Genomic DNA, 24,252 nt, shown 5'->3' on the forward strand with positions numbered 1-24,252 from the left:
CACCCAGGTTTTAAAAAGATGCAGAAAAACAAGAATGGATTTACAGAGAGCAACAAATATGATCCAAGGTCTGGAAAATAAAACCCATGATGAGAGACTGAGAGAGCTGGGCATGTTCAGCCTTGAGAAGGGCAGACTATGAGGAGATATGACAGCACTCTACAAATACCTCAAGGGCTGTCACCAAGAGGAAGGAAAAGACCACTTCTCACATATTCCTGAGTGCAGGACACAGAGCAACAAAGTTAAACTATAGCACACCAGATTCAGGCTAGATACCAGGGAAAGTTTTGTAACTGTCAGAGTAGTATGACAGTGGAACCAGTTGCTAAGAGAGGTCATGAGCTCTCACACACATTCAAGACAGAATTGTTCAGTCATCTGAGTAGGATGGTGTGATCTGGCATCCTGCGACAGTAAGGGGTTGGACCTGATGGCCTTCTTGGTCCTTTCAACCCTATTTTTCTGTGAATCTATTAATCTATAAAGTCATTTTGGCACGAAGCAAATCCCTTTTGATTTTGATAGGCTTTAAAAATCACATTGTTTTTATTTTGCCTGTTGAACACTGTCTGATTATTTATGTTCTATTGTATCTTATGAGCTATTGCACATGATCTCTCTTGCATTTTAAACAAAGGGGCTTATCGAAACATTTAAAATAAGTATGGAAATTTGAAGTAAATACAGCAAAATCGCATACATTCAAGCACAGAGATGGAAGAAATACTCATCTGGCAAATAGTAAATTCACACCAGACCTGAAATTAACAAGCATGTAATTTATAAAAGGATTTTCCCTTACATAAATACATTTGGACTAATCAACTTTGGTTTTAATTTCCATATAGCATACACTTTGCAGTCTAAGGCAAAATTCTCTTGGGAAGTCCCACCGAATTAGAGTCAGTGCAGTGTAGGGCCACATGGATGGTGACTGGATTGCAGGGAAAGCCATATGAGGAGAGACTGAGGGATTGGAGAAGAGGAGACTCTGAGGGGATCTGTTGGCAACATATTGGTGTGTGAGGGAGTGTCACACGGAGGTGGGTAGAGACCTGTTCTCCCCTGCAGAGGAGGGCAGGGCGCACTCCAACAGAGCCAAGCTCAAGGAACCAAGGTTCGATTTGGATGCCAGGAAGCACTTCCTGACAGTCAGGACCCCGAGGGTGTGGAACGGGCTTCCACGGGAGGTGGATGAAGACCCATTGGTGAGGGTGTTCAAGGATAGGCTGGACATGCACATGGTAGGCATGTCATGAGTAGAGCCGGGGGTCAGACTAGATGGCCCAGGAGACCCCTTCTGACTCGCCCTGTTTCTATGGCTTTTCCTATGCTTTTTTCCTATGAATTAATAGGGCCCACTGCCGAACCGAAATGCACCAGTTTGCACTGTGCATGTCAGGTTTCTCAGTCAAAGGGCAGGATAGCATTGGCTGGGGAAAAATACAGTCACCTGCTGCTGGTGATGCAGCAGCCAATAGCACTCCTTCACAGTCACCTTGCAAAAAACCCTCTAAAGATCTGGTAGTCTGGGGGTAGGCCTGCAGGTGCAACCATAAAATAGGGTGCTTGGTAACCCGCCCAGAGGCATCCATGGGGAAGTGAGAGGACGACAGCTCAGGGCTCCTACCTCATTTTCAAGCAATCTCAGCTGCCTGTAAGAAAACATTAACAAAATGGGGGATGTCTCTGGGGGCACCCTAGTGCCTGTGCATACTACCTTAACTACCTCTCTTCCAGCTGATGAACGAAACATATTCTTAGCAACAACTGATTGCTGTTTAAATGTCAAGAATACAATTATCCCCTTAAATGGAAGTGCTTCCTTAAGGGAAATTACTGGGGTTTTGTGCAGCCAACCCCAGAATGCAAACATTTTTGTGCTGGAGACTCATAGCACGGAATTGGTCAGGTTGCCTACTGTACGTGCGGGCATATTAAGGATTTCTTTTCATCCCACTTCAATTCACACAGTCTTGGGGACTACAAAGGAACACAAGAGAAAATCTGATCCATAAGAATACAAAAGCACTGGTACTCTCATCTAACAAACAGGAATAATGTTCTGTTTTAGCCTACAGAAGAAAAAAGGAAGAGACAGACCTGTGTTCTTTCCACTAGTATAAAAGCAAATTGTATTAACCAGCTAGCTAGTAATTAGGTAGCACACATAAGCACTTCATGACTTCATTTTAATTATGTACGAACACACACACACACTTCCTTCATGGGTCATTAATTCACAAATCCCATCACCACAGCCCCAGAACTACAGAGCATTACCAACAGCTGAAAATACACCGCTCACTTCACCTTAATGGATATAGCTTCATTGACTTCGGTAGGTCTGCTGGGATAAAAGCAACATTGAACACCAGTCCCAGGGGCTACATCTAGTAACTGGGAGAAGTTGGTCTCGATTCCACATCTCACACTGCCCTGCCTCTTCCATTTTCAGAACAGTACTATGATGAAAAACATTCTTCCCTGTAAATACATCTGCTCCATTGCAGAACGCTGGATTTAGTCTCCCCCACTTTGCATACCATCAAGATAACAAAAAAATCAAGTGCTGTAATTTTTCCAGCAGACTTTACCTCATAGGAAGAAGAAGTAATCTTTCAGCATGTGGGATTTGCCTCTCCTGACCACTGTATCAGGGTAATGTACAAGCTTAGTCTCTCTGGATACATTATAACAAATTTATAATCCACAATATCAATTAGCAGTATACTTAGGAGCTTCTTTGCAAAACAGCAGATGGATGCTTCCATCTCGGATTCCTCGGATTCAGCTACTACGTAGGCTTATTATATGAGGGAGAAAAGTTACTACAACAGGGAATCAGCAACCCCCTCACTTTCTGCTTCATTCCAAAGGTGAGTTGGCTCCTGAGCTCCTTGACATGCATTTGATGACATTTCTTTTTCATCTGATTTGGTTACAGTTGAATGGAATTTAAGCATGTCCAGGAATGGAAAGCACATCATATCCGTAAGCAATATAACATTAGGCTAATAACTTGGGGCGGGGGGGAGGGACTGGGATACAGTGAGTTACCTCCACCCCATTTCAGATCTGAAGCGCTAGTAGCAGAATTTTAGATGGCTTTCTGACCTTCCTTTTTATGGGCTTCAAGCATAGCAAAACTGAATAGTGTCTGGCCTTTCTAACAATTTTCAACAAGACCATTCAAAATCCTATCTATCTGAATGAACAAACTGTGACCCTCCACATGTCTTGGTCTATAACTTTCACCAGTTAGCCAGGATAGCCAAGATGGTGAAGGATGATGGGAGCTGTGTGCCAAATAATACGGATGGCTGACAACTTGCTCAACCCAGAAATATACCAATGGCATATTTATTCTACAAACACACAATCTTATGTAGCATGGCACCAAAACAGCATCCAACACAAAGCAGAAATAGCTATCAGAAGGCTCAAGAGAACCTAAGATTTTACAGATGTCCAGAAAGAGACAAAAGAAAAAAAAGGAAGACTGGGCAGGGCCAATGGTTCATGGTTAGTGCAAATATTTTGTACACCGAAGAACCGCGCTTTGATCCTGGCATCTGCAGCTAAGCCTGGGAAAGACCCTGCCTGAAACCCTGAAGAATCACTGCCAGTCTGTGTAGACACCACTGGGCCAGATGGACCAATGCTCCAGCTCCTATAAGGCAGCTTCCTGTGTTCCTGTCGGCGATTCCAGTGGAAATGGATTGCTGACTGATGGTTGAGAGGGAACAAATGGAAAATGGGAGAAGAAACAGAGGCTACACTGCAACCTTTCACTTCAGATACCCCTTGTACAAGTTGACTTTAAACACACCTATGCTGGAGAAGTAAACTGACACAGCTTGACCCTGTCTGCTTAGCTATACACCAAGCCAGCACTTCAGGTTACCTTTGCTAAGCTGGAAAGGGGTGAGCCTGTGGTCAGATGGGTGACCACATGTGGAAGTGGAGCGAGGAGGTGGACTCAATGCTCTTATAGGCCCCTTCCAACTCTACTTTGATTCTATTCAAATCTACAACCCTAAATAGTCCTAAACAGAAAATAGTCCTATAACTTTCTGCATTCTGGGAGCCACCTGACTTTTCTCACCTTTTCTTTTTCCTGTGTAAACATGCACAGGATTGCACCCTAAATCATTGATTAACTCTTCCATATGGCATATCAGTGACATGTAAACTCTGCTGCATTTCTCATTGAACCATGTTGCAGCCAGTATAAAGCTACACTCTTACTGGAAAGCAAGTCCCAACATGTAACTTTTTAGAACAAAGTGAACATGTTTTGGGTAAGAGAACAAATAAATAAAAACAGAAGACACATGTTTGAAAGGCATCTGCTTTATGATGTATTCCACAGAGTGCATCCCAAACTATGCGGTTCCCATTTCTAGTTATCCTGCTGGAGCCAGACTTCCCTGTCACGGTTTAATTCATGCCCTCTGAATCTAAGGTCTTCTATTTCAAGACAAAAGCAAAAGAAACTTCTATCATAAAAATCCCAACTAATGTCTAAGTACATTATGTTGAAAGTCAAGGTTGCCTGTTACTTAAAATACCATATAAAGAGCTTAAATATATCTTTAAAAATATGTTAGCCAATTCTTATCAAGGAAAGTTTTACGTACTCTAGGGAAACTCAAACAAATCTAAAGCAACAAGACCTATTGTAATTTCCATGAATGCATAAATGTGGGGCCCAATCCTCCCAGCAATTACTCAGAAGTAAACCTCTTTAGTAAAAGGAAGTGTCAAAGGATTGCAGCCTTGGCCTGTAACTGGGTGTAAACTCTATCATCATCATCATCGTCATCATCATCATCACAACCACCACCCCAAAGGTCTCAGGGCAGTTTACAGCAATCCCTAAAAACAACATACTAAAATGCAAAAAAATGCAATACAACTGATCAAAACATAACAAATTAAAAACAGCTGAAACATGCAGTGAAGAATAACCTTGCAAAAGTTGAGCACCAGGGATCATTAATGTCCTCAAGCCCTGGAAAATGAAGTACATCATGAAAGACTGTGCCTCTTAACTTGGCACCAAGAAGGTGACAAGGTTGGTGCCAGGGAGGCTGCAGTGAAGATGGCAGTCCACAGGTTGCGGGCCACTACAGAGAAAGTACTTCCTCTTGTTGCTGCCTTACAAGCTTCCCTCCGAGTTGGTGTCTGCAGGAAGGCCACAGAGGTGGGTGGATTGGGCCTGGGTGGATTGCTGTTGGGAGGTGCGCTATATCAAGTACTGTGCTCCCAAGCCATGTAAGACTTTACAGAAAAAGTCAAGAAACTATCATAAATGCTAAACACAGAACTGATTTTCAAGTTACCAAGGAGAGAGCTGAGCTGTTTGCAAAATTTATATGTTCATATTTATCAATCCAGAGTAAACCTAAGGGGCCTATATGTATCAGGACAGGATACAAGCCCCTTTGAAATTAAATGTGCTCAACTACCAGTTTGCTCTTCTGGCTATGTTGCAAAACTCCCAGGTAAGTACGGATAGCAGCCACGCAGCTTTGACTTCTTGGCAGCTCAAAAGTGTTCATTCATAGCAGATGAGGGGAGGCAGAGGCTGAAAGTGGCTAGTTTCAAGAGCTCATGCAGTTCAGTCAAACTCAAGGCTTAAAGGAATACCTGCAGAGAATGTGTGTCGAACATAGAGGTTTTTATCCAGCAGATGTTCAGCCTATCTAGCACTTCTCAGCCCAGGTGCTGCCAGTCCAGCAGAGGCTGCACCTCCTAATGCAGGAATGGGAATAACGCTGCCCGCCAGATGTTGTTGGCCTGCAACAACCATCAGCACCAGCTATAGCACGGTCAGTAGCGAGCACCAATGAAAATTCATCCAATATCCAAAGGGTCAGATGTTCTGTCCTAAAATGGAGTTGGTTATTCTGCGTTTCTAGCTAGGTGGCTTTATGGATGAAGAAGGCAAGTGCTGAAAAAAGTTTTAAAAAACATGCACACACATACACACAAATCCTTTCCTTCTAGAACCTAATTTACAGCTGATCAATCCTATCAATTGACAATGTCTATTCAGAAATAAATTCAACTGAGTTAAACTGCATTTACTCTCAGATAAACTGGTACACAGAGCTACAGCCTTAAGCAGTTCTTGTTTGGGATTAAGCTTTTGCCATTTTTTATGTTTATTCCTCTGGCTAGAAATGTCTTAACCCTTGGTCATTTTAGACAAGACTTTTAACTAAGCTAGAGTTCAAAAAACATAGGCTGCATTCCTAAACAATACTTACAAGTTACACTTAACATAGTGACTAGGTTCAGAGAACACAATAACGGACACTTAACTGGCTGCATATGGGCTGAGTGTGCATTTTTGCTGAACTGTGAGTTTCCATGTTGTCTGAACCCAGCTGAGATCTTTGAAAAAATAGTGAACTCCTCACAGTTTTACAAAGCAACAACAAACCATGGGTTCTTTTCATGGGTTGTTTGTGGTTAAAAGATCATGGGTTATTACATAACCTAGAGTTCAACTACAACCCACTCAACCCTTAATAGTTGACTATTGTGTTTGCTGAACCCTGTTCAGTGGGAATTGCTTCTGAGCAGATTTGCCCCAAGATGTTTTGTTGCCTGAGGCAAAGGACTAGAGGAACCTGTTCCCATTCCATATACAAAATAGAGACTGCTTGTAGGACTTTCTTCACATATGGGTAAGATTGCACTTTTAAGAACTTTAACTCCAGTGACAACAGGTATATTCTTGCGAGGCATATTCTAAACAGGTGTGTTCCAAATGAAGGATCTGCAGCCCTCTTAGATGCTTCATTATTCAGATGTAATAATGGAGCTTACTGCCAAGTTGTCTAGAATTGCAAGCCCATTACTCTAGTGGACTAAGTTACAATAAACACAGTGGGGACTTAGCTCTGTAGTAAACACAATTAGAATTGCACTTCAAATATCCTTTAAGATCATCATATTGGTCCTACGGAGGAAATTAAATAGCTGTTCAAAAATACACACGCACTTGTTGCAGTTCAACCCTAAGCAAGTTTAGTCAGGACTAAATTCCACCATTTCCGATGGGGGCTTACTTCTAAGTAAGGGCGCTATCTCATCCATACTGCTTCCACCATTCCCCAGCCTAAATGGGGTAAGAGTTCCAGCCACACGGCGTCATTCATTCGGCATATCAACTTTATTAAATTGCTGCGAACCGCCCAGACAGCTTCGGCTATTGGATGGTACAGAAATGAATGCAATAACAGTAATAATTCGCTCTCGCCACAGGAGCCTCTTTCGCACCTACCTGCATAGACCGGCACCAGTGAAGTGGGGCTGCGCCGTATCGGGCAACCAAAAGTTACGGCCGAGAAGCGCCGGTGAAAAGCCCAAGGACGTGCGGCGAGTCAGTTGCAGAGGCAGGACGCCGGAGCGCTCGCAGCCCTCGGAGTGAGCGCCGCCCCGGCGGAGGCTGGCAAAGCCTCTCCCCTGCCAGGCAAAGTTTGACGCGGGTCTCGATCGGAGGCACGGCCAAGGCTGCTTCCCTTCGTCCAACGCGCTCGCGCTTGGCCACTCGGAGCCGCGGAAGCAGGTACGCCGGGACGAACCTGCCGGGAGACGACGCGCCTTGCTCGGCTGCCGCCGCCGCCGCCGCGCGACCAATCGCCCCTTCTTCCCTCCGCGGCCCGCGGAATTTGCGCAGCCGTGCTCGGCTACGGCGCTCCAGCCGGGCGCTCCTGCCGGCGCTCTCTAAGGGCTCCTTCTGGCTGGGGCCGGCGGTCTCCGAGTGGCAGCGGCTCCGGCGGCGGCCATTGGCTCCAGGGACGGGACCGGCAGGCAGCTATTGTTCCCACGTGATTGCGAAGTCAAGTCAGGAGGGAAGAGCAGCCCGGCCGCGCGCCGAGGGCAGCAGGCGAGGTGGGAAGGCGGGCGGCCGCGGTAGATGGCGCGCAGCAGCGACGGCGCTGACACGGCGCCGGCCCCGGGGCTGCCTTTGGGACAGAGGCCGGCGCCCGCAGCCCGGGGGGTCCCCGCAGGGCCGCCCAGAGAGAGGCGGCCTCGGCGCTTCAACCAGAGAGGGCTTCAGCGCAGCATCCTGCTTCTCTGGAAAAGGGCGGCCAACCGGGCGTGCACAGAGGTTCCTTGCCCCCGCCTCGTCCTTTGTCATACTTTTAAAGTATAAAGAAAGAGACGGAGTTTATTCCCCAGCAAAGGAGCAATCCTATGCATGCTGCGGTTTCTAGAAGTTGTCTAGCTAAGCCTGCGCAGGATTGCATTATTGCATTCGAAATGCGTTTGAGCTTCAAGGCAGAAGAGACAAACTCGCATTTTATTCCTGTGCTTATGATGGTGTGGTGACTTCAGTGAGTTTAAAATGCAAAACCATGTGCCCTCAGAGTAAAATGAAAAGAAAAAAATATCAAGGATGGCATGGAAGGTTTTATTTTTTGCTGTAATGTATCAGTAATGTAGAAGCAGTTGTAAAGGTGGGAGGTTGTGAAAGAAAATTGGTTATGATTATTGCTTATTGCTCATAAGTGATGCACTGAACTCTCTAAAGAGAGCTTGCCCATAAAATAATTAAGATCAGGATCTAAAATTACCACACTGTATTGCCAACAGCCAAAGATTGTCAGCTCACAATTGAGAAGTAGGGGTAGGGGATGCCTCTATTGCTCAGCAACAAGTATTTCCTTCATTGGGTCTCCATCAGGGGAGAGGTCCGGCATTTTTAAGGCTGCAAGGAAGGTGCAGCTTTTTGTGTGTGACAGCATTGTGAGAGGAGCAGCTGCAACCTGGAAAACGTAGTTTCCCTTCTGTACAGTTCTTCACATCAAGGATGGGGAACATGTGGTCTTCCAGATGTTGCTGGATTACAACTCTTGCCATGGGCTATGACTGATTGCAGTTGTGGGCCAGATGTTCCCTGCCTCTGCTTTACATCGAAATGTGTTTCTAGAGAGTTTGTAGTGATGCTAAAGAGAAGACATTCAGTAACCTGTCCATATTTTCCCTAACAGACTTTCCATGCTAGAAAAATACATGGAAGTTACAAGTGGAAGGCAATGACTACATCCTCTGTAAAATTCTGTGAATGAGGCAGGTTGATGGTGCAATAAAAGACCAGACATCTCTAGATCTACCTTTTGCCCACCTCCATGCTAGTAACCTGCTGTTCTTCCATGTGTCTTTGAAATTGAGGGTAAATATACATAAGTATATCCACTTAACAAGAGCTTATTTCAGTATTACACAGTATTTCCACTATTTAGTTAAATATGCAGGAGGTTGCCAAATCCTCTAATTGTATTGTGGCTCTTTCCATTTTACACGTTTTTAAATTCTAATTGCTGAAATTATAAGAATTTCTGCTTTCTGGGTCCCCCCCCAAAAAAAACATTAAATGGACTGAGAAAGTGTTTGCAGCAATAAACCAGAGCCAGTCAACATGATCCCCTAAAGCCAGAGAAACCAGGAATGTCAGGAAGAAGTGAATCATAGCTGAAATCCTAAACACTGTTTTTTAGCAGGGGGCAACCCCAATTGAACTAATTGGGTCTTTTTCCTAGGAAAATGAAGGACTGCGCACTATGGTAAAAAGAGAACCAACTATTTGGGAATAGTTAAAGTATTTTAAGCTAGTCTCATTGATTTATCAAGGATGTGCTTACATATATAGCACTGCAGCATTACAGTCCAATTTACATGGAATAAGTGTGCATAATATTGCAACCCACACTTCAGAAAAACTTATCTCCTGGTGTATATACTAGGATAGCAGACCTGACTGCCTAACCTTTCAATTTATGTAGGTGCACACCTGGTTGTATCAGGGTATTTTATGCAATATCAATGAAATTAAAGGTGCAATAAAGTGATAAAGGGATTAAAATAATTAAACAAACTGAGATAGATGTTAGGATAAAACGAGGCACATAAGCCTCCGGCAGACCTGACGTCAAGGTATGATTGGGCACTGGCCAAGAGGCACACCACACCCCAGCAGGCCCACAGTCAAGAACGCCCTGGCGCTGCTCTTCTTCACCAGCACAGTCTGCTTGTTCACCTGTCTCTTATGCTGGCTCAAACAGGGGTGATGAGAAGAAAGCAGGAACAGTAAATGCCACTCCCTGTTTGTTCACTGGCTCTCTGCCTGGCTAGCAAGCAAATAGTAACAATAATAGGAAGATGAATGTGGGACAATTGCCAAAAATGCTAATAAAAAGGTACACTCACTGAGGGAGGGAGATTATTATCCAGGAACCCTCAGAAATCTGCAGCTGGCACCTCAGTCGCCAGTTTCCAGTTGCTATTCCTACATGTGCAAATCCTCAGAAATGCAATGGAGAATGTGAAGAATGTGACTTAAGGTGCCATCCTATGTCCAACAGGACATTTTTCTATCTAAACAGGCATAGGATTGCACCCGAAGGAATTAATTAGTGGGTCTAATACGCACCTAGTTTAAATACAGATGAGAAATCTTTGGTTGCAGGTACTATGACCTTCTGTTGATTCCCTTAGCCCAGGAGAGCCCACTTTGCTTGGCACTGGTTCTCCAGGCTGTCCTAATTCCTATAACAAATATTTAGGAAAACTTGGTAGGCCAAGATTCAAAGGTATTTCTCCAGTGGTATGGATGAGATGTGGGGAAATGATGGGGAGATGTACAAAAACCCTTTCCTATGACGACTTGTCCAACAGACACACTGCTCTCCACTGAATTTGAAATGCCTGATTGAAACTTGTCAAATTGTCTGGTCTTCAGGCTAATGCTACTTCAGTTTAAATGACACACCATATCCCAAGGGTGGGGAACCTTTTGCCTTTAGACATTGCCAGATGACAGGTTCCTTCATTGCAGCGTATTAACCATACTGTCTGGGATTGATGGGAGTTATAATCCAGTCGCAGCTGGAAGGTTATAGGTTCCCTGTTCCTGCCTTGATGTAATATTGGGCCATACAATAACCTTGCAGGGATGACTTGCAGTGGATATGAAACAGCCAAGAAAGGATCTCTTTTCCTTCAGTTTGCCCTCTTTATTCCTCATCCAGAGTATATTTGTGTTTGGAAGTGCGGAGCTCCCTGCTGAGAGCAACCCTATCAGAACCTCTTCGTCCCCGTCCCCCCTACCCCGGCTCCTTCACTAGTGTAGTTTGCAATCCAGGATCATGCAGATGAGCAAACTGTGTGCAGTGTAAGATTCAAGGCTGCCAGCACATCTTACAACGTGGAAGGCTTCAGAGAGTGGCCACCTGCAGGTCTAATGCTGGTTAATGCTCCATGCACAAGCTTGTCTTCCACGCCCCTTCTCTAGCACACCTGTAAGGAAGGAATCAGAAGCATCCTCTTCCCTTCTTGACTAATCACTGTTTGACATTTCCTTTGTATGAGGAACTGCAGTTAGTTTTAAGCCAAGTTTATCAGATAAACTTTATCCAGACAAGTCTGTGGACTGTCAGCAGTACAGAGAAGCACTGTACACTCGCACCACGGCCATTGTTCAGATGAAACAACAACCTGCAATTAGTTGGCAGTGAAAGTGTATCACTCCAGTCTCCTCTTGGCCACACCAGAAGAAAAGGGAATAGTGCAGGAATCTTGAGGGTCATTTATGTAGCATGCAGTCAGGGTGGGCCATTTGTGACCATCCAGATGTCAGATTCCATCTTCTATGAACCTTAGCCAATAGTAAGGAATGATGAGAGTTGCAGTCCAGTAACATCTGGAAGGTTGCAGTTTCCAGTCTTGGCACTAAATAATGATTTAGTATTGCTTCCACATAAGCCAGTGCCTTCCTAAGTCTGTTCTGAAGCACCGGGAAATAACACTAACACACCACCAACGCATGTGGTGCTTTGTTCTGAGGCATAGAAAGCTTTCTGCTATCCTGGGAGGAGATACCTCCAGGAAACTGAACACCCAAAAAACAAAACAACCCACCCCCCAAAAAGTATACTTTTCCTCTGCAATCTATTTCTCAATGAGTGAGGCTGTACACTTGGGTAAGAGATGAAGTTGCATTTACATCCATGTGAAAAATGAAGCCACTCCATAAACTGGGTTGCAAAAATTGCGATGGCTCTCTATTGCAGGACTCTGTTGTGTAGAACGGTTTCTAAAAACTGCCCTTAAATCAAAACCTGCTGGCTAATGATCTCTGTTTCTCCCCAGCTTATCATTTTTCTGATAGCATATCACACAGTGAGGTATAGGAAGCCCAAAGGTTTTGCTGATCATGTCAGTTTAGTGTAGTTTATGGAACTGATGACAGCTTCTAATGTTGTGTTTTTGCCACCTGAATAGGTCACAGAGGCTGTGTGAAGTCTGCTCATGTTCATCACTTGCACAAAAGCGGGGGAAGCAACATCTGCGCGAAGAGCATTTGCTAGTGTTCTTTTGCGATTCATAGCAAGCATGGTGTTGCCATATTTAAGTAGACATAATAAGTGCAATTAATTAAAATGTACTTCTGCAGGCTAATTAAAATGTGAGGAGGAGAAGAGGTTTCTTTTTAATTGATTAAATTATGGTGGGGCTTTCTTTTCACAATTCTAAAATTAACCCATCCATATATGCATGGAAAGCTGCATTTGGGAACCATCCACAGCAAGAGGCATTCTGGCTGGTAGCATTATGCATCCTTTATGCATTTATTTCTGGAACCAGTAAAACTCACGGAAGATGGAGCTTCTGAGCCAACTTTAGAAAGTGCTAACTCTCCATTGTGCTAGTGGTTGGTCCTACTGGCACAGTGGGATGAGCAGGAGGCCAGTGACAGTACTGGATGCTGCCCATTTTCTCCTTCCCTTTACAGGTTTATGGGTTACACAACTTCTGGGCAGAGCCTCATATAATCAGGCCCAGCTTTCTCTCTCTCCAGGTTTTCCTTTCTTTAAACCAGCTGTGGGGATGGTGAGTGGGGCAGGAATGTTTCCCTGGGGCTGTGGTACAGGGTGGAGGGATGGTTCAGCATTTGCTCCTGTGCCAGTTTAACAGTTCAGGTCCCCCCCGTCCCCCCATTAGCTGTGGAGGGACAAAGGTGCAGCTTGGGTTGTTATACCACTCAATAGCCAAAACCCTGGGAGGTTAACAACGTGAGTACAGTTTATTAGAGGCTGTGTATGGAACTTCTCTGTTTATGCCAGGAATGGGGAATCTTGTGTCCCTCCAGGCATTGGTGAACTACAACTCCTGTGATCCTTGAGTCTGGCTGGGCTGATAGAATTTGTGGGAGGGCCACAAGTTTTAATTATCTATTTATTTACTTATTAGTTTTCTATCCTGCTTTTTTCTTTTTTAAAGAACTCAAAGTAGCTTATATCATTCTCCTCTTTCTGCTCTCCACCTCATCCCCGCAACAGGAATGCTGTGAGGTAGGCTGGGCGGAGAGTCTGTGACTGGCCCAAAGTCACCCAGGTGGCTCCGTGGCTGAGCGGGGACTAGAACCCAGGTCGCCTGAGTCCCAGTCCTGCCCTTGTAAGCACTACACACTGCTTCCATGCACCTAGTCTATGCTAACCTCCAGGTGTACAGAAGAATCTCACTTCCTTAAGCAGCCAAAAAGGAAGAATTTGGTTTGATGACATTTGCGGTAGCTCTTGATTATTCCCTTGCCATGCTCCATGCTAGGGATCTGTTACTGCTACCCAGGGTCAGCTTCATAAGGCTATGGCACCTCAGAAAGCTAGGAAAGAAACATAAGTAAATAATCATGTTTCTTCTACAGCAACTGGTAAGTGTACACATGAACATCCTTATTTACACAACTCCTTTAAGATTAGCTTTAGCACAGTCCTATGATGTTTACTCAGAAGTAAATCCCATTGTCCTCAATAGAACTTACTCCAAGGCAAGCATATGTGCAGCTTGCTTTCTTCAGACTGCTCCAGAGTTTCTTTCTTCACCTGAATAAAGTTAATCTCCCTTCATAAACAAATTATTTCAGTCTTTGCTGTGAATAGAATGTTTGCCCCGCCTTTTCCAAATTCTCAAGGATGCTTGCAAACATATTGCAAAACAACACACATCAATAAAACATGTAATTAAAATGTAATTAAATCCATACATACTTTCTTATCAAATTCCCATATCAGATCACCAGGATTAGATTGCTTGAGCCTGTCAGGCACGCTTTTCAAATTCATTACTCTCTCTGTGTCCTTTTACAGGGTTAGGGTTAAAAGGGTTTTAATTGGCCCTTTAAAGAGATGGGTCTTGCGCCAGTGCCTAAGGGGGCATCCCTGAGCTGCCTGGGGCATGCTGGGAGCAGAAGATGCTTTTTCTCCCTAAGCATGTGAAGGGCTGCACCTTGAAAGTCAAAAGAGATGCACTTCCTAAAGATGGTCATGCCACAATTCAGGAGCCAATATGGGCATGGCCCAGTTCATTGCCAGATGTTCTTGTGTCCCAAGTGAATTGGAAGGCGAATCAGTGCCATCAGCCGGTAGCTGGTTTCATTCTGGCAGTGATGCTCCATTGCACAAGTCAGCCATAGGCTGTGCTGGCTTTGAAAGGTCAAGCAAGCCATCACTGGCAGACCTCCAGACTCTTCCCCCACACCAGTTCAACGGGATTTATTTCCCAGTGTATCTGTAGCATTTTGTTCATCTGTAATGAAATGCATTTCATTCACTGAAATACAGTTTGACCAGTGACAGTCCAGGAGATGTTATTTCATCCTTTTTTATGTCCCAAAATAACTAATTACAACTTCAGTCTCAGGTACATTTAGATCAGAATAAGTCATCTTGGGAGATTTATTGTGAGAATCTGCATGTCTACTCAGAAGTAATCTACACTGGACTGGTAGCAGGGGTGAAGAACATCTGGCCCCCAAATGGGACTTCAGTAAATCCCAACAGTTATAGCCAGTGTAGCCAATGGTCAGGAATGATGGAATCTGTAGTCCAACAACAGCTGATGGGCCATATGATGGGCTCTGTAGTCCAACAACAGCTGATGGGCCACATGTTCTGCAGAACCCCGTCTAAGACCTTTTATCTGTGTCCTGGATAGAAGATAAAATAAGTCCCTGTCTTTGTATTGTTCTTACCTTTGGAAAGGCTTGAAACCAATGGGCAGGTTCAGACAACACGCTACACAGCCTGCAAATAAGCAACAGGGTGGTTGATCTTCAGGTTCACAGCCAGTAATAACTCTCCTGAAGTACCCAAGTGGTACTGGTTTGCCACTGCCTTTTTTTCATTTTTTTAAGCCCAAGAAAATCATGCAATTGCTTCTTTTTTTTTTTTAAATTTAAGATGGGCTTGCAGTGGGGAGGGGTTTCCAGAATAAGCAGCCTGGCCTAAGTAATGTTCTAAGATGTGTCTGCTGTCAAAGTGCAGCAAACAACTGCATGGACTTTATCCCAGAGAAGCTACAAAGATGATTGATGTTACTTTTCTTTCCTCCTGCAGGTGATCTTTGGTCATGAAAATGGGTGGCCAATAGATCACCTCCTTCTTGCCAATATTGTCTAGTTCTGGGGGATGAACCTGAGTGCTCTTGCCATTTTTTCCACCGTCCAGAGGCAGGTAAGCCACTCCCACCTGCCCCAAAGTGCCACTTGAGCACTTTGGGGGTGGCTGGCATTGGCAGTTGCCCAGGAGCCCTCCACTCTTGCAAGCTCAGTGGTCAATTCACCATAATCACGATGGGGTTGGTTGGTCGGGCTTGGATCAGACAAGGGTTCATCATGGGGACTGATCGACGCATCCCAGTTCTCAGGGAACCTCAGTCTGAAGTCTGTCCCAGCCCTGTTACCTGAGATCCTTTGTCAAATAGGATGTCCCAGGAAGCAGGAACTATCTGCCCACAATCCACCACGTGCTGCAGCCTCGAGCAATGACTCATCGCAAACATAGTATAGTGACAGCATTCCCAGTAGATGCCTGAGCTTTGGATTTCACTCCGTGTGAGGATGCTCTCCTGTATTTTGGTTAATGCCTCCTCCAGGATGCACATGACCGCCGTGGTCCATTAACAGCGTATTCTGTTTCTCAGCGCACAATGCACAGCTGACGTCTGCATGCCCAGGCAGAGCGGTGAAATAAGCGTGCCATTTAACTCGTATTCAAGCATGACAATTTTGGCCACTGCAGATTAAAAGCTCAGCTGTTCTTGGACCTTACATTCTCTCAGCTGTCCTGGGCTCTTGGCTAATTGATCATGCTGGAAATCCTTTCAGAGTCACAAAGAATGATTTGTTTCAATTGAGCAAGAGCAGAGACATATTAAGGTCACAAAGAAAGTCTGTTTGTATTAGAAGTCTTGTTTTCCCCTAGAAGCAGTGGGGTACATTTTTAAAAGAATCGAAACATCAGTTCCCCAAAAAGACTTACGGGGAGAAACAAACAGATGGGAGTTAAGAAAGACCATCACTAGCCAACTCCCTCCTTGATTTTTCTCTCTAGCAAGTATGTCTGTTCTCTTTTTTTATTACTTCTGGGGTGCATAATTTGAGCAATTAATTAATTATGTGTATAAGTAGCTAAATTTTGCTTGAATTAAAATATATAAAGAGCTGATCATTATTTCCAACGACAGAGTTTTCTTAGCATATTTGCCAATAAGGTATTTGAGTATATATTGTTTTCTTAGTATATACTAAGAAAAAGCTTTTTAAAATCTTTTTTGACAATGAGGTAAAATATCATGATGTGTGTATCTTTTGCCTGTGTGTGCAAGCCATGCAAAATGTCAAAGTGTTCCATTTTGAGCGTAACTACTGCTGCATGCATCTTTTCCCGGATGTTCTAATTATGGATATACAATGCATAATTAGATTAAAATTATCTAATTATTGGTGGTGGAGCCTCCCACTCCATTTACCCTGCAGATGTCTGAAAAATACTGCAACTTCATAGTAACTTCTGGAGTTACTCTTGCTTGATATTCCAGGTATGCTCTTATTAAAGGATTGGGTCAGGAAATCTAAGCTATGCCTCTTGAGGCTGCTGAAGTAGATTTATAGTGCAGTCCCAGGAATGTCTATTCAGAAGTCATTCCCACTGAATTTTATTCCTGAGTTAGTGTGTATAGGATTGCAGCCTGCAGTTCTAGAACATGGTTTACTCTTACATTTTGTTTATTTCCTATTTTTATCCTAGGCAACCAAAGGCACAATCCTGCAACCTCCATGCTTGATGCAACCTCTGAACACCTGTATCCAGTGCAGGGTGAAGTGGCAGGAATTTTCTTCACTCTATCCCTGCACCCTGACTCTCTAGATTAAGTGCTACAGAGGGAAAGGGGAGGAGGCTGGGGTGCCACTTGGAGATGGCACAAGCTAGAGATCCTCCTCCCCTCCCTACCTCTGCCCACATCTGCAGCTGACCTCCATCCTTGGGATTAGGCAGCCAGCCCCGTTCTTTCTGTGCAGGCTGCAAGGGCCATGAGCCAAGGGCTTCTCTTTTGGAGACCCAGCTCCAAAGTCCTGCAGCCTCGTAGCTGGGGTATGGTCTCCAGACAATGCTGGAAGGCCACTGGACGACGTCCTTACGAGCCTATTGCTCAAATTAAAATACGTTTAACAGAAGTCAGGGATCCTAAAATAGAACACATCTTGGTCTTTGCCCATGTTACCAGAAGTTCACCCTGGGCAGAGGAGGAGGGTGGCCCTTGCAAGACACAAGAAACCTCTGCTTATTTGTTCTCAGCGTGCTGATGACCATAATGGCAAAATACAAGGTGTGTAGCCTTGAAGTTGGTATAGGTATTTTGTTTCCTTTTGAGACCAGTGGAAGGGAAATTCAGGGTCAGGGGTTAAGGGACCTGATCAGAGGAAGAATGAAGAAAACCCCCTGCAGGATCCCATCAAGGCTTCAGATTCCCTTGACTCCAGTTCTCATTTTCCCATGCCCACTGGTTCAGCCTGCAAGGTAATATGTAGTATCTTTTACTGAGCCAAAGAACAACTTGTGAAGCAGTGCAACTGAGCCAGCTCTTCCATAGTAAGTTTTCTGCACTGGGCTCCTGCAGTAGCTTTTGAAGCATCGTGGAGCGTATTACACGAGTTCAGTCTAAAAATTAATATCACGCGGCCGTGATCAGCTTCCTGTCCTGAAGAAAGGGCGCAACTTGCCTCTCATCTGAAGCAGGTACAGGCCACCTGAGCATCCAGGAGCAAGGTGGATTCCAGAGATGCAGTCAGACTAAATCTGTCCCAACAGAATAGGTTTCTGTTCGATTTGAATAGATAACAGTCTACTTCCCTGAGTTTCCAGAGATGACTTCTGTCTTTCCAGGATTTATCTTTCATCTTTTGTTCCTAATCTGGCTCATAACTATGTGCAGACAACAATTCAGGGATCTCCCTCCTTCATGATGAGACGAAAAGGAAAAGTCAAGTTGGATGTCCACAGCAAATTGATGAGACTATGCACCAAATTTCTAGATTCCACTTAGCACCTGCACAATGAGATTGGGCATAAATGTAGACTTGCAGTACTTCATGGGATTACGCCCATGAAACAGAGCAACCGCTGCCTGGTGCCAGCCTTTAAAGCAATCTAGTTCTCTTATTCTGCAGAAAGTTTTCCAGAAGGACTGAGAGGCACCCATTGAAAAAAGGTGCCAACAGTTCCCAACAGTTCCCAAAAAAGGTGCGAACAGTTCCCAAGCCTGGATTTCAGGCAATCCAGATATTGATAACTTTTGATCTCAAATGCTGGTAGTGCTTCATTGCTAACAAGTTCACCACCCTTCTGTAAGCCTTCAGAACAGTCTTTCTCTACCTGATATGGTGACCCCAACTCCCAGCACCTGACTGGGAATGCTGGGAGTTGAAGTCCACAATAGTATAACGTCCCAACAGTTGCTGAAGGATCCTGTCAAAATGTCAACAGACATGACTTCCGTAGCAACCTGGAGTGCAGCACCTTTCAGACTGATCTATAGCCTCTATACTGAGTTGTATTCTAGGGATTCATATAGGCTACTATGCTCATATTAATCCCAGCTGTAAAACTTTGAGAATATTTGGCAGTAAGCCAATGTAGACCAATGTTCCACCTATTCTGACTAACGTTGAGATCTTGCCAGATGCAAGTTGACTCTGCTTCACTTAAAGCAGCAGGCCCAACTGCAAGTCAAGGCACAGCAGGAATAATTGCTGTTCACCACTAATTCCTCAATATAATAATTGCTTTCCATGTTTCCACTGCAGATGGGAATCTGTGGGCCTCCAACTGTTGGACACCATTTTCCATCTGTTCCAGCCAATGCAGCCCATGTTCAGGGATGATAGGCATTCTAATCCAACAACATGCAGAGACACACATGTCCCATCACTGTCCTAACATCAACCAAAGCAACTAAAGTGCATTCTTTTCTTGTGCAAATGAGGGCTTATTTGGATAGGGGGAATGTACAATCTTCTAAAAATGAATTAAACGTAAGGGCACACGCTCAGGAAATCTAGTAAAGGCGAGGATTTGGCGCCATCTAATGTCCACATGTCATTTTCAGCAGACTGAAATTCTGATCTGTATCAATGAGCTTGAGAGGAGCCCATCAGTCATACAAGTGCTTCTTACTAGTGCTGCCCAGTGCAGTGATTAAAGGACTTTAATCTTCTTAGGAAGCATTATATATTTCCTTCCAAGATTAAATACTGGAATGTCCTGTGTTTTGGAGTTCAGTAAAGGAGTGAGCTCAGCAACATCGACAGCACCATTAACCATGTTTAGCAGCTTTAAAAGCCCAACTCTGTATTCCAGTCTGGTCCATGGAAGGCTCTTGTGGGACCACACCTGCTTCACTTAATAGAGCAGACAGAGGGGTGAAAATAACAGAAATGCAAGGGTATCCTAACTTCACAGGGAATCGTTATATTTCTATATGACCAAATAGCCAGGGTTCTCTGGGTTGTTCACAAAACTTACAAACCATAATATAAAACATTAACAAACCAGATTTAAAAACAACCAAAACAGCTAAAAATAAGTTGCAATGTGTTTTTGGGACCTGATCAAGCAACTGACATTAAAATCCAATCCTGTGCTGTCAAGGGCCTGGAAGTAAGAGACCAGCCTTATCTTGGTGCCAGAAAGATGACAGTGGTGGTACCAGGCAAACCTCAGTGGGGAGATCATTTAACAATTTGAGGACCACCATTGAAAAGGCTCTCCCTGCCACCCCATGAGGCACCCTCAGCAGAGGAACTTGGAAGAAGGCCTGAGGCACTGACTATAGTGCAGGTTTGCATCCGGAGAGGAGTGCCATCAGATAGGCCACCAAAGGCTATCAGATAGGCCACCAAAACCAGGCCTTCAGGTGGCCTGGAAATGCTCCTTCTTGCAAGAGGCTTTGATCTCCTACCTGGCCCAGCCAGCTCTTTCCTCCTTGCCAGTTTTGGTAAGCCAAAGAGGGCAAGGATCTGATATGGAAGTGGTTGCCTGAATCTCTCTAAGCACCCGGTTCAGCATCTTTGGGCTGTAGTAACTGAATGTCATCCCAGACACCTGGGCCAGACTGTGCTCTGGATACCTCACCAAGTCCACTTACTGCAACACTGGAGTCCAAATCCTGGTGGACACAAGAAATTTTGTCTTGGAAGTCCTCTGCAAATGTATTACAGCAGGAGCCACAAGGTCCTCTGGTCCATGTAATATTCTAGAAAGCCCCACTGGGCAGCACATACAGAATTCAATAAAGGCGGAGATCTTTTTTTGGTTTTGCTGCCCCACTGTCCCTGAATATACCCAGCCATAGGCACACACCAGTATCCGCTTTTTCCTCCATCTGCACTCCAGAGCACTGCAGAAGGCCTGGTGAACAGAAGTGAGGCAGCAGGACCTTCCTTGGCTTCCCAGAGAGACTTGACTACCTGACAAAGTATATAAGAATAAGGCACATCTTGGACGGAACATCTAATATGCATGGTAAGCCCCATGAGAATGTGTCCCGCCAGGCAAAGTGGCAGCAGCTGTGCCTGCATGTCCCAACTGATCCCACTCTTTCTCCATGTTCATATAAACCGATACAAATCCTATCTAACACCAGCCATACATGCAGTTGCACATGTTGAATTCCCATTTGGGTTTCAAAGCAGGTGTTTTGGATATGCAAATAACAGTTGGTTTCTTCCAGTGGAATTAGTGTACCCCCCCCCCCCCAATACAGCCATGGTCAAGAATGGATGCTTCAGCTCTGTGCATTTGAGTTTGCTGCACCTTATCAAAAGTGCTGTGGGAGACTAAGGCCCTTTGGCTGCTTCTGGGAAACTTGTGAAGAGTGTAAGAGTGTAAAAGACACGCTTCTATGTGCAAGGATACTGGGAAAAGTAAATGTGTAGGCAGAGGGGCATGATGAATGCCCAATGGGGAGTTTAAAGGAAAAACAAGAACAAAGAGGAAGGAATTCAACTTTCCTTTCAGATATTTCCAATTCTTTTCAGATATTTCCCAGTCTTGTACCCTTCAGATGCTTTTAACTATTTGTACATCATTCCTGACCATCGACCAGGATGTCTGGGGCTGATGAGCACTGAAATCTCAGGCGGGGCTAAGGCAAGGCTGAATGTCACTGTGTATGATTCAAAAAGAATGGACTGATCTTTTTCTCCTGCTTTCACCATAATTTGGACCCACCCTGAAATCAATTGGTAACACACTAAACAAAGCCCTCCTCTTTAGCACATGATGCACAATTAAATTATGGAAATTCTCTGCTACAGCATGTCAGGAAGGCTACTCAAAAGAGGATTAGACAATTCATGGGTGAGAAGTCCTTCAATGAATGTATGTGGGCAGTTAGTAGGGATGTATGGATACTGCTAAATATGTTTCATCCATGTTCTGTGGATTGTCAGGCATCTTTCATTGCATTGTCAACTTACCAATGGATTCAGATTTTTTTCCTTTTTTTAGGAAAGGATAGTATTCATGTCTGAAATTGCACCGGTATATATTTGCACAGATCTCTCCCCAAAGGTGAGGATGATCTACAGTTCCATGGTCCACTGCAGAATCTGCAGGTCAGATCCAGAGAAATCCGAAGTGATTGGAACTCATTGCAAATTCCTTCAACATCCCTAGCAGTAAGGAACATACAAACTGAGCAGCAGTAGAAACAGAGCACTGAATGGGGATGTCAGAGAAATTCACAATGGAAGCAGATGAATTCTCAGAGTCTGTCCTGTGGATTTTGCAGCAAACCGACTTTCCTGGCCCTGAAGAGAATGCAGGGCTTTCAGGCAGATTTTTATATTCTCTGTGTTCTTGCACCAATTTAGCTGCCAAAAATATGCAAAATAAAAAATGCCCGAATGTACAAATCCACCAGTGAAGTTTGAAAAGACATATTTTGGCTGATTTGCACAATGCAAACATGAAAATACATGTGAAAACTTTGCAAACATTTTTAGTCTGACAGTGTATGGAGCAAAAGGTACTTGAAAGCCCACGGACAAAGGTGGAATGCTTTTGCTCCATTACCCATCCCTGTGTTGGGCAAAACTGCTGCCTTCGTGCCCTGCTTTTGGCATCTGTCTGGCTACTATGAGAATGGAGCTTTGGTCTGATCCAGAAAGAAACTTCTTATGATAAGACAATGTACAACTGTCCCAATATGTGATGCTACAGCAGGTTATAATCTGCTTCCGGGCACAGATTGTGCACAAAGAGCTCTTAAACTGAGACCCTGCGTAGTGGTAACTTAGCTTCACAGGGAATAAATGCACATGTGTTTAAAATCCAAATGTTGCCCTCCAAGTTGTGTGTATATGATTCATGGTCTCTTGTAACTTTACATCTGTTCTGCAAACAGCCCTCTCTGTTTTTATTTATCTGCATTTGCCCCCTCTGTCACCATCGTGAACGTTTGGGGAGGTATTCAACATAACTAACATATAGCATCTCATTAGGAGATTGTTGTTCAAAGCACATTTATTTGTGAGGAAATGCTGATATGCGCTGAGGCTGTCAAGCAGATGCTTGTCTAACATCATCCAGAAACAAGTCACCAGGCAGGAGTTAAGAGATATTTGTTATGCTGTTTAGAAGACAGCTGAAGGGAAGCAGAAAAATGTTTATCTTAAGGGTAATGTTTTCATTGTTTAAAGAATGAAGGAGCAGAATCAAAAGAACAGATTTCCTGAAACATATTATTTTTGTAATCCTACACAGATTCAAGAAATATTTTCAAGATGCAGACTAAAGAGACTGGCCTAATTATGTATTGAAAATGTTATATAAATCTCTTCCTCCTTACAAAATCTTATTTGACCTTGTTTAGACTAGAGTTTCTTGGTTTTATTGTAATTCAACTTAGTTGGCTACTGCTTTACTCTGATTAGACATCCTTTTGGTAAACATGCATCTAAACACTGCATAAACTCTTGTTTATTATAAAATTGTAAGAGCCCGATAATTTTCTGATTGTTTTTTTTTTCAGGAGTCATATTAGATTTGGCATTATAAATGTTTCACTGACATGCTGGAAGAGATATTTAATACTGATAAGCCATACTAATTCTCTTGTTAAAATATGACTGTACTAATAGTTCTCCCAATTTCCTAACTGTGCCTGCTCTGTGCTGAATTATATCTGGTGCTTTGCCTTCAAAGCTCAGCTATCCCCTTGGCTAGCCAGCGACCAGCCTAGATGTGGTGTTAAATGCATTCAATATCAAGGAGTTTTTAAGAATTCAAATAGCAGCTGAGAGGGCTGATAATTATCAGGGATGAAGCGGGGGGGGGGGATTTAACCCCTTCCTGCTACAGCCCCAAGAAAAATCCTTCTCTAGCTGTATTTGCACTGCAAGGAAGTCCCACATTAGTACCATTGGAAAATTTTGCCTCTTCTCCTAAAATAAGATAATATTAATCCAAGTTAACTCGCATTGGCACCCATACCAGCTTCAGAGGAAGGATTTTCCTCTGGACCCCAGCAGTGAAGGGAAATGTTGAATTGCTCCTTCTCTTCCTTCTGTGCTTCCATGAATTGACACACACATGCACATCACGATGCTTTCTGCATTTTAAAAAAGCCATGGTAAAGCCCAAATGAAAGTAAAGCCAGGCTGGCTCACCTGCATCACGCAGCAGCATGGGAGGATCGGCAACTGCCCCACACAGCTCTGCCCACCCGCCGCCCACGTTCTTACCAGCCACTGTCCGGCAGCGGCATTTGTCACAACAAGAGAGCAGCCAGAGGGGCTCCAGAATGGTGGATAATTTGTCAGAGGTTCAGGAATAAATACCTTCTCACTTTTTTCTCACCTCATTCCCTGTAGCTGGAAGAAATGGT

At 44.1% G+C, this 24,252-nt stretch overlaps 1 protein-coding gene across 1 annotated transcript in view; it reads right to left on the reverse strand.

Moving 5' to 3' along the window:
* Positions 1-7,622, reverse strand: part of PPFIBP2 (PPFIA binding protein 2) — a 129,342-nt gene extending 121,720 nt beyond the window's left edge. Inside the window, exon 1 of the mRNA XM_044425577.1 lies at positions 7,304-7,622. The gene's annotated coding sequence lies outside the window, so the exon portion shown is untranslated. The remainder of the gene's footprint in view (positions 1-7,303) is intronic.
* Positions 7,623-24,252: the final 16,630 nt, after the last annotated feature.

The sequence above is a fragment of the Varanus komodoensis genome, unplaced genomic scaffold, assembly GCF_004798865.1.
Source record: "Varanus komodoensis strain SLA01 unplaced genomic scaffold, ASM479886v1 scaffold16, whole genome shotgun sequence".
Classification (NCBI taxonomy): Eukaryota; Metazoa; Chordata; class Lepidosauria; order Squamata; family Varanidae; genus Varanus; species Varanus komodoensis.